General features: G+C 41.5%; 1 long non-coding RNA gene across 1 annotated transcript; it reads right to left on the bottom strand.

Annotated features, from left to right (window-relative positions):
• Positions 1–788: 788 nt before the first annotated feature.
• LOC134100525 (uncharacterized) lies at positions 789–1,616 on the bottom strand. Its single transcript, XR_009941287.1, has 3 exons — positions 1,499–1,616; positions 1,275–1,336; positions 789–1,004 (listed from the first exon to the last, which is right to left on the bottom strand). It is a non-coding gene; the product is annotated as an uncharacterized LOC134100525 (long non-coding RNA).
• Positions 1,617–9,545: the final 7,929 nt, after the last annotated feature.

Raw genomic sequence — 9,545 nt, 5'->3', positions numbered from 1 at the left:
AAGAAGGATGCAGGTGTCAGAATGTAAAGGTGAAAGACTGATATTCTGTGATCACACTTTTAGGTGTGGGTGAAAAGGCCTTCAAACTCCGGCCTCTGTATGCATTCACAAATGGATGAAACAGCCTTTTTTTAGTCATGAATGAGTAAGACTGAGTCATGAATGAGTAGACTGAATGAATGAGTATTTGCCTTTTCTCGAATGTTGACATAAAGGTATGCAACTTTGGTCTACCAAAACATGCTGATGTTACAGTACTTTACAAGCCTGTTGACACCTCTTTAATTAGACTGGCAAAACTATGGCTCATTTTTGTAGAGATCTAGAGGTTGCCATCAAAGGAGTGCCGTTGGAGTCATAGCACAGTGTCAGTGTCCTGTACCACGTGTGCCCACAAGGAAACAGGATTGAGTCTGACCTGAAGTCAGTTCCTGAACTCACCTCCCGTCTCTCTCGCGCTAATTTCCTGTGGACTCTTCACTGTGTCACTCCCCACTCTTCACTTCTCACTCAAAACAGTACAAAAACTGGTTAGCAAAAGCCATTTATTTTTTGACGATAAGTTGTAAGTATTTCACATAGCTATAAAATATAAAGCACACTTTTGCCCAAAGGCTCCATAAAAATAACAGCATATACCGATATGATGTTGTGCAATATGCACAGCATTAATATAATCACATTAGACTGAATTCACATAATGTAATTTTCTGATTAAAAATACTAGTCAAAGCCTTTTTTGTGCGCTGCATATACTGTTTATATATCTTTTTTTGCATTATGGAAGAAAGTTACCAAAATGAGACAGCTCCACCTGTATGCCACCCCATAGAGTAATGTCTCTAATGGCCATTCACGTCTACTCATCATTGTTAGCGTAACTCTATGCCAGTTCTGATGTCTGAGTAGGTGCTAAAGTCATTGTTTTGCCGTGTCTTTTTCTTGGGTCTTGGTTTGTGTCCTCCAGGAGGTAGATCCAGTGAAGCATAGCACAGGTCCCCATCCTTAGAGAAGCAGAATAATACACAGCACATATTAGTTATTATAGCAAGGATGCCCAATGAAACATTGATTAACGTCACAATTTCTCTGCTTCTTCCCTCACTAGGCATAACCAAACGTTATGGAAATATACAGCATTGAATACATTAGTTCACAGATTAAGATGTAACTGACTTTGTTAGATATCACTCACTGCATGTTTCACACCATGGTCAGAACAACCTCTTCAGCAATGTAATGTAATACACAATTGTAATTCAGTGTCCTATCACCTCTTTTCTTCTTCTGTCTTTCCTGTTAGTGGTACTTGGGTAGAACTCCATCTTCTTAGCCTCTGTTAATGAACATTTACATAATGTAACATTCTGATAAATTAAATAGATAATTTAAAAGATGGACTGACACAAGGGCAAGGAGCTTAACCATTCCTGAGAAAGAAGCGAGAGGCAAAAGAATGCATGCAGGTTGATGACATCGTGGACATGAGAGGTTTCACCTCTTTTGTGGAAGAAGCAGTGTGTGCAGATGGAGGAGATGAGGGCGGTGATGAGTGAACACGCTGGACACAGAACCAGCAGCAGCATCCAGCACTGACCACAGCCAGGAGAGGAAGGACTAGAGGGCTGACTAGAGGGCTGAGGACTGGGTGAGGTCTCTAAAGGTGAGGGGACACACACACACACACACACACACACACACACACACACACACACACACACACACACACACACGCACACACACTCACACACAGTTCTCCTGAAAACTGTACTAACTTACATGATACAGTGCAATACAAAGCTTCACTGGCTAAACGGAATAACTGGAAACACCATATATGGATGGATAGGCTAATTTCTGATATGTAAAGATAGACTAATTAACAGATTTCATAATCACAGATGTGGTTTACTTGAAATGAATTAGTATGAATGTACAGTACATATTCTTCTGACAGCATTTTTCCATGTTAGCAGTATGTTGTTGTACCAGTATACAGTAGGTCATTGTTAGGAAGAGCTTCAGCTAGATTAATGAATCTCATGTAAATATTGTCTAGCTTGAATTTCCCCTTGGGGATCAATAAAGTATCTATCTATCTATCTATCTATCTATCTATCTATCTAACAGTATTTAGTCTGATTTCTCTCACTTTTATTTCTCCCTTCCTCTCCACCCTCTCTCTGTCCCACCAAGAACTGTACCAGCTTAGAACATTTCCTGAAAATGATTCAAGTATTCAAAAGCACAGATGTGATTTGCTTGAAATGATCATTTATCATAGCTTACCTTCTAACAATAGCTTTACAATCTTTCCTTCCTGATTTGTGTTTGCATGGCGGCAGTAATACAGACCCAGGTCGTGCTCATTGATGTTCTCAATCCTCAAATCAATAGACGCAGAAGAGGTGTTCGGTTGCAGAGTGAAGCGAGGTGGGCTCCACCGGCCTTCTATCGTGAGTGGTGGCTGATTCACATGAGAACAATTTCTACGCCATTCTATTGCCCATTTATTCTCTACCTTAAACTCACAGAACAGGGTGATGTTTTCTCCTTGTCTGACGGTCAGGTCCTCATAAACTCCAGATATTCTCTCCACACAGATGTAGATCATAACTACAAAGGTGAGGAAAAGTATCAACACTAAACAAACCAACATCACAATAGCATAACATATACTGCATGCTATGTACATGTTTTCAGTGTACCACTGAAAGAGCTAAACAATGTAAAAAAACTTAACTTACACAGATGGAGAGCGACGCTTAAGATGTCCATCGCTGTGTCTGAGGGTACAGATTGCTGCAGGAGTCTTTGAAGCGGATTTCCGCTGAACGCTTGAAACACTTTTCCATTAAAGGACAGGTGCTCAGTGATTGGTTCAAACAAATGGAAAATGTGTGGTCTTTCTTTACACCTCGGAAGTGAGGTAAAGGTAAAAAATAAAATGTTGCAGGCAAAACAACACTCAGACAGGGGGTCTTGTTGAAGTGTGCACAAGGGGCGAGTGTGTGTGTGTGTGTTGTGAAAGTGTATACATTATTAAGACCCGCTACCCAACCCTCAACCCTCCTTCTCCAGAGGTTAGTTCCTAAAAAATGCTAGATATATTGGTTTAAAATAAATAAATGACAACAACTCTGGGAATCCCCAAGCCTATAGCTTAATCAGTGCAAAAGGCAGTGACATTGCTCCACCACACAAATGATTCAAAATGCTAGACTGTTAAGTTGATCAAACAACCCAGACCTATTTAAAGTCAAAAGCAAGTGGTCAACATCAGGGGTCAAACCAGCTTCAGAACAATGTCAGATTGTGGTGTCTTAACCATTGAATCATACAGTAGGTCATCTACTGTAGGTTAGACCCACTTGCCAGAGGAAATAGTCTGTGTCAATACAAGGTACTAAAAAACCCATGCTAAAACACAAACTCCAGTAAGGATATTCACTTTCCTCTTCAATTTCTTTTATGAAAAACGTAGAGCCAGCAGTATTGGCTGAACATTGTCCAACAAAAAAGACAATAGCTCTGTGGGCTTCCCTTTAGCCTATGACACCAACAGCGAATGTGCATGTGTCTAGGTGCTCTTTGTGTGTTTGGGCAAATGCCATTTTATAATTTTAGCCAACTAGTTAAATGTTTAGTGTGAAGTGTTGGGAAGACATCTATCCTCCTACAGTATATTGTGTTTAACACTAGCCACTGCACCATCAAAGAGCTAACAGTATAAAGGCCCTGGAGGCCAACACGCTAGTGTTTAGCCTCACAAACAAAGCTGTGAATGTGGCCGCAGACAGGAAGTGATGCAGCAGTGAGTGTCGTGGTGCAGTCGTGGTGGTTCAGCCCCCCAAACACACCGTAAACACCCAGATTATGGTTGAGCACTCAAGGGGACTGCAACAACACCACACCTGAGGAGAGGACCTAAACACAGACTCCTTTATCACAAATGTAGAACAAGTTGTGAGCCATGGGGTTGAGTTCCAATGAAACGGGGCGATTTTGTGCAAAATGTGGATATTTTAGCACCAATTTGTGTCCATTTCAAACATTATCTGTATGACTGATATAATACAACATACATGTATACCTACAGTATACTTTACTTAAACATCAAGAAATATGAATTTTGCTGCTATACCTACATTTATCAGTCATTTACAGTAACTTTAATCCAAGAAAATGCATCATTGCTGTTTATAAAAATGTTCACAAGAGACAGAATCAAACCCATGCGTTTATTTAATTTGTTCAATATAAAATGTTCCTTTCTTATTTTTATTCTCTAAATTGCATGTTCAGATAAAGACCTACAGTACAATGCAGTCCAAGACTGCACATTGAAATATAAATGAAGGAAGGTTAAGTCCTTTGTTGCATTTAATACATACCATGTTGGCATAACAAGAACAATAATCAACATAACAATAATAATTATAGTAGCCACAAATGGCTTTGGTCCAGGGCTGCTAAATGCTACAGTTTGCGTGTCTTGAAAAGAAGCCCTCTATTGTCATCTAGTGGTGAATCAAGGAGCAGGCTGCAGTTAAGTGTAGGAGTGCGAGTGTGTGTGTGTGTGTGTGTGTGTGTGTGTGTGTGTGTGTGTGTGTGTGTGTGTGTGTGTGTGTGTGTGTGTGCACAGGCATGTACTTCAACACCTGATGATGATCCAGAAGACCTGTCCATCATTATAATAAACGTAGAGTGCACTTCAGCCCATGGGTGAAACTCCACAGACTTAACTCAGAATGCAGTGGCATGTTTCAGCCTGCAGATGGCAACCTAACAGCTTGTGTTGGATGAGGACTGGCGCCCTCGTTTACACCACAACCCCAATCTCCTCATCAAAAACGTTTGTTTGGTATTGCTCCATAGGAATTACAGACGCAGCCATGCCATGTCTCATGTTAAAAATATAGTACTTGTTCTGCCTTAGCATTCAGGCTACATAGGTGTAGATAGATGAAAACTGCCAGCCAGCAACAACAAATGCAAGTAAATGTAAGTAAGGCACAGCCCTGGGGCCTATCACCAGCGGCATTCTCCTTCTCATTCAGTGCGGCTTTAGTTTGTCCAGTCTCGTCTCTCTAAAGCTCCAACGTCACTTTTCCTTTATTCGTTTAGGAAAAACAAGTTAGCATATAGCATATTAGCACAGGGATAGTGTAAATAAGAAAAATAAAAACAATCTATCCTCTTAACTTAAGTTGCTATACAGAGGAACACTAGTGGTAGGGATGATGGACCTAACAGTCATTCTTTAAAGGTGCAACATGTAGAATTTAGTGTCAACTATTAGCAGAAATACAATATAGTATTCACAATCTTGTTTTCTATAGTCACCTACTGTATATCACCTGTAATGATGAATCACTATGTGATGTTATCTTAGAATGAGCCCTTAGAATTTCCATAAAGAGAGGGTCCTTTCTACATGTTTCTACAGCCGTGAAAACACTAGCTCTATGGAGGGCCTTTCTATTTTTATTTACACATGATGGCCACTGTAGCTTCTCCTACACACTTGGAAATAGAGAGGTATTTAGTTAGTTGCGATCTGCAGTCCCTACGGCTGACACTAAATTCTACATTGTGCACCTTTAAAACGAAACATGATGGAACAAAACCTGGGGACACAGTGCAAGTAAACAGACAATAATAAGGTCTAGTGGTGAGGACAGAACCGGCACTAAAAGGAATCCATGTCAGTCACAGATAGCAAAGACTTGGGGTTATAGGTGTAGTCCTCAATCTCTGTCCTTCCATGTTCTTGAAGCAATGTTGTCCTTTGGCTGCAACAGTGCATGTATGGGTTCGTTTGAACTGTTCTGTTTCCCATTTACAGAGCCAGGGTTGTGTACAAAATCTCTAATAGCCTAGAGTTGTTTTAAGTGCGAACACAAAACATGGGAGTAATTCGACAACAAGTATACTGGGGTCAGAATTGTGGACTGAGCCTTTAACTAATAACCATAAATAAATAACAAAATCAACTCTGCATACAGCCAGTCATGTCAGGGGAACCTGCCCGCCTCAATGGGCCTGCTTTAGGGGAGGTGTGTTGTAGAGATACAAGCTCAGGGGGATGAGACTCATGTCCGTTAGGAAAGCCTCAGATTGCTGCTTATTGGTAGCGAGGAGAGCTTCTCTTATAAGAAAAATAACTAAACTACTTCAAGTGTCAATACTGCAGTTTTCTGAAGAATTATTTGCAGTTCATATGCACAAAATGCAATATTTTGAACATGGAAAAGCTGCATTGCACTACATAGAACTGCAATTTTGTACAGAAAAATAGCAGTACACCTACCTAAGGGTTTAGGCATGGAGGCCTGACTTTTGGTTTCATTTTATATAGCAGCACAAACTCCACACTCTCTCGAAAAAAATCACTCTCAGTTTCAAATGCATTCCATTAAAGCAACGTTTCGAATCTAGGCGTGTTTATCTAAACTGAGTGATGCGGTAAAACATCACAGCATTGCTTCAAGCATCAGCTATCAGTATTGGTGGGCTAAGCGAATAGACATAAGAGGAAAGAGGGTGAGGTAAGAGTTTACTAGAAGTGTATATGATAATGTAAGGGGGTGGTGAGTGACATGGGCAAAACAACCTGATTATAAACTTTGTTTTGGTTAGAAAATTGAGAGTGATGTTTTAGCTAGCATGAGTTAAACAGCTCGTGTTCAAACAGAGGAGGGCTGGTCTACCTGGAGGGCGATGTGAAATCTCTTAATAACTTTGACATAATTAACAGAGACCGAATATATTTGAGGGAATAAGGGAATAGCATACCTACCACAAAGAATGTAGCCCTAACCATAACCAACAGATTATTAACTCCCCATCAGTATATCAGGAGGATTATTAGCTTCCTACAAAATCCCAAAGGATCACCACACAACCCCAATAATAATAATAAAAAACCTAGTATAAAAGTTTGACCCCTGACCCCAATGAAAAGACTCCTTAATCTATCCCACGGGACCTACCACTGACCCCGATAACACAAATCCCTCCTTGATCCAAAGAGGTTGTCCCATAAGCCATTTAGTGCCAATGAGAGTATTATTTATTAGAAAATGTGTACACTAGAAAGCTTTGTTTGGAAACTGACTAAGGAAGCAGACTGAAAAACAACTGAGCACCTAAGCTCATCTGGATGAGGTACAGTAGTCTGAGTTTGGTAACAATGGAACGGTTTAATTAGCCGAACCCTGACCTAGTTATCACTAGCAAGCAAAGCTAAGCTAAGATGTGTGTATGAGATCAAGGCAAGTGGTAACTTCAGTTGTGGTGAAACTGAACATATGGGTATTATGGGTAGTGCAGCAAAAAAAAACAAAACAATTTAACATTAATTTAGCAACGCACCATAGCATCATTTCATCTTAAAATGCAAGTCATCCCAATTTCTGAAAACTGTGACTCTTAGAGCCTTACATTTATATTAGTGACCAGACGAGAGGTGTCTTTATAACGCCAAATGGACCCAGGGTGAGTAGAACTAAGGACTAGACGAACCTGCTATGCAGAGTGCCGGGAGTTGTTGGGATAGCCAAACCTGGTTCTGGTGGTCTCACCAGTAAATGAAGTGTAACGTCCCCAGATGCCCTCCTCTAGACATGTTGAGCGAGCAAAAGACATACGGCATGGACGACACGCTGGACTACAGCGCTACCCTACAACAAATGGATAGATCAATAGGCAGAATGCACTTTATTGCCACACAACACGGTTGGTGAGCTCTGGGAGGTGATGGATGGAGGAGTGGGTGATAAAGGTGTTGCTCAGTTAGGAAATAACTGGTGGACATTGGATTGTGAAGGTATTTGTGGAGTGGTGTGTTATTGAGTAATAATCATGGTAAGGGGGTTGGGGAATGATGAGTTGTTGGGTGTTGGGGAGTGGGGAGTAGGGAGTCGTTGGGAGTTGGGGAGTAATGAGTTGTTGGGTGTTGGGGAGTAATGAGTTGTTGGGTGTTGGGAAATATTGAGTTGTTGGGTGTTGGGGAGGAAATAATGAGTTGTTGGGTGTTGGAGAGTAGGGAGTTGTTGGGTGTTGGGCACTGTAAGAGTGTTGGGGAATAATGAGTTGTTGGGTGTCGGTAAGGGTGTTGGGGAGGAAATAATGAGTTGTTGGGTGTTGGAGAGTAGGGAGTTGTTGGGTGCTGGATATGGTGAGGATGTTGGGGAATAATTAATTGTTGGGTGTTGGGTATGGTAGGGATGTTGGGGATTAATGAGGTGTTGGGTGAGTTACTGAGAGAATTGAGTGAGAGGCTGGAGGTTGAGGGAGTTGTTGGGCCTTTAGACTGTTGAGTGTTGAGGGTGTTGAGTATTAGACGAGTTGGTTTATTGCTGAGGGAGTTTGTTCATGGATTTTGTATAAAGGGCATTTTCTATCTGTTCAAGCATAAGAAGGGTACAACTCCTGTTCAACAGGCACATTAGAGACTAATAAACATATGAACATATTCTGAAATCAATGTATTACTGTATAAAGACATGTAGCGTAGCATTACAAACATACTGTAACTGTGAGGTGACATTAAGGAAACAACGTAAGGGCAGTTCTGGGCTGTATGCTCTGAGCTGACAAAGGACAAACAAACAAACAAACAAACAGACAAACACATAAAAACAGATTTTGTTCAAATGTGGCAACCACGCCTTGCAAGGGGCACCCCGTAATTTGCACACAATTCACAAAATCAAGCAGACTTTTCTGGCCATGAAAAGAAGGAGAATGTCCCTTTAGTCAAATGTTAAATGTGATCCTTATCTACAAAAGAATGCAGGAGGCAACAACAGCTTTGCAGCTGCATGTATGAATCTCGTTTAAGGAAGACTTAACCCTGGCAGGTGTCTGAACTCTCTCTCTCTCTCTCTCTCTCTCTCTCTCTCTCTCTCTCTCTCTCTCTCTCACACGCACACACGCACACACAGAGACAGACACACACAGGTTCTTTCTATCACACACTAAAATAATGCAGACCCCTATATTGAGTGTAGACGGAAGGACAGAAGCAGGTAAACAAGGTGAAGCAGAACCAGGGCCAAAGATTCCTGAGAACAGACACACTCCACCCTCCAAACAGCAGACTCTCTACTCCCCAAACAGTAGAGACTCTCTACCCTCCAACCTGCAGAGACTCTCTACCCTCTAAACAGCAGACTCTCTACTCCCCAAACAGCAGAGACTCTCTACTCCCCAAACAGCAGAGACTCTCTACTCTCTAAACAGCAGAGACTCTCTACTCCCCAAACAACAGAGACTCTCTACTCCACAAACAGCAGAGACTCTCTACTCCACAAACAGCAGAGACTCTCTACTCCCCAAACAGCAGAGACTCTCTACTCTCTAAACAGCAGAGACTCTCTACTCCCCAAACAGCAGAGACTCTCTACTCTCCAACCAGCAGAGATACACTTCACAGATACTCTACTATCCTGAGAGCGGAGACTCTACTATCCTGAGAGCGGAGACTCTCTACTCTCCAAACAGCAGAGACACTGCACAGATACTGTACTATCCTGAGA

The sequence above is a fragment of the Sardina pilchardus genome, chromosome 14 (assembly GCF_963854185.1).
Source record: "Sardina pilchardus chromosome 14, fSarPil1.1, whole genome shotgun sequence".
In the NCBI taxonomy this organism is placed as follows: Eukaryota; Metazoa; Chordata; class Actinopteri; order Clupeiformes; family Clupeidae; genus Sardina; species Sardina pilchardus.
The sequence above is the reverse complement of the archived record's forward strand: the minus strand, read 5'-3'. Positions and strand labels throughout refer to the sequence as shown.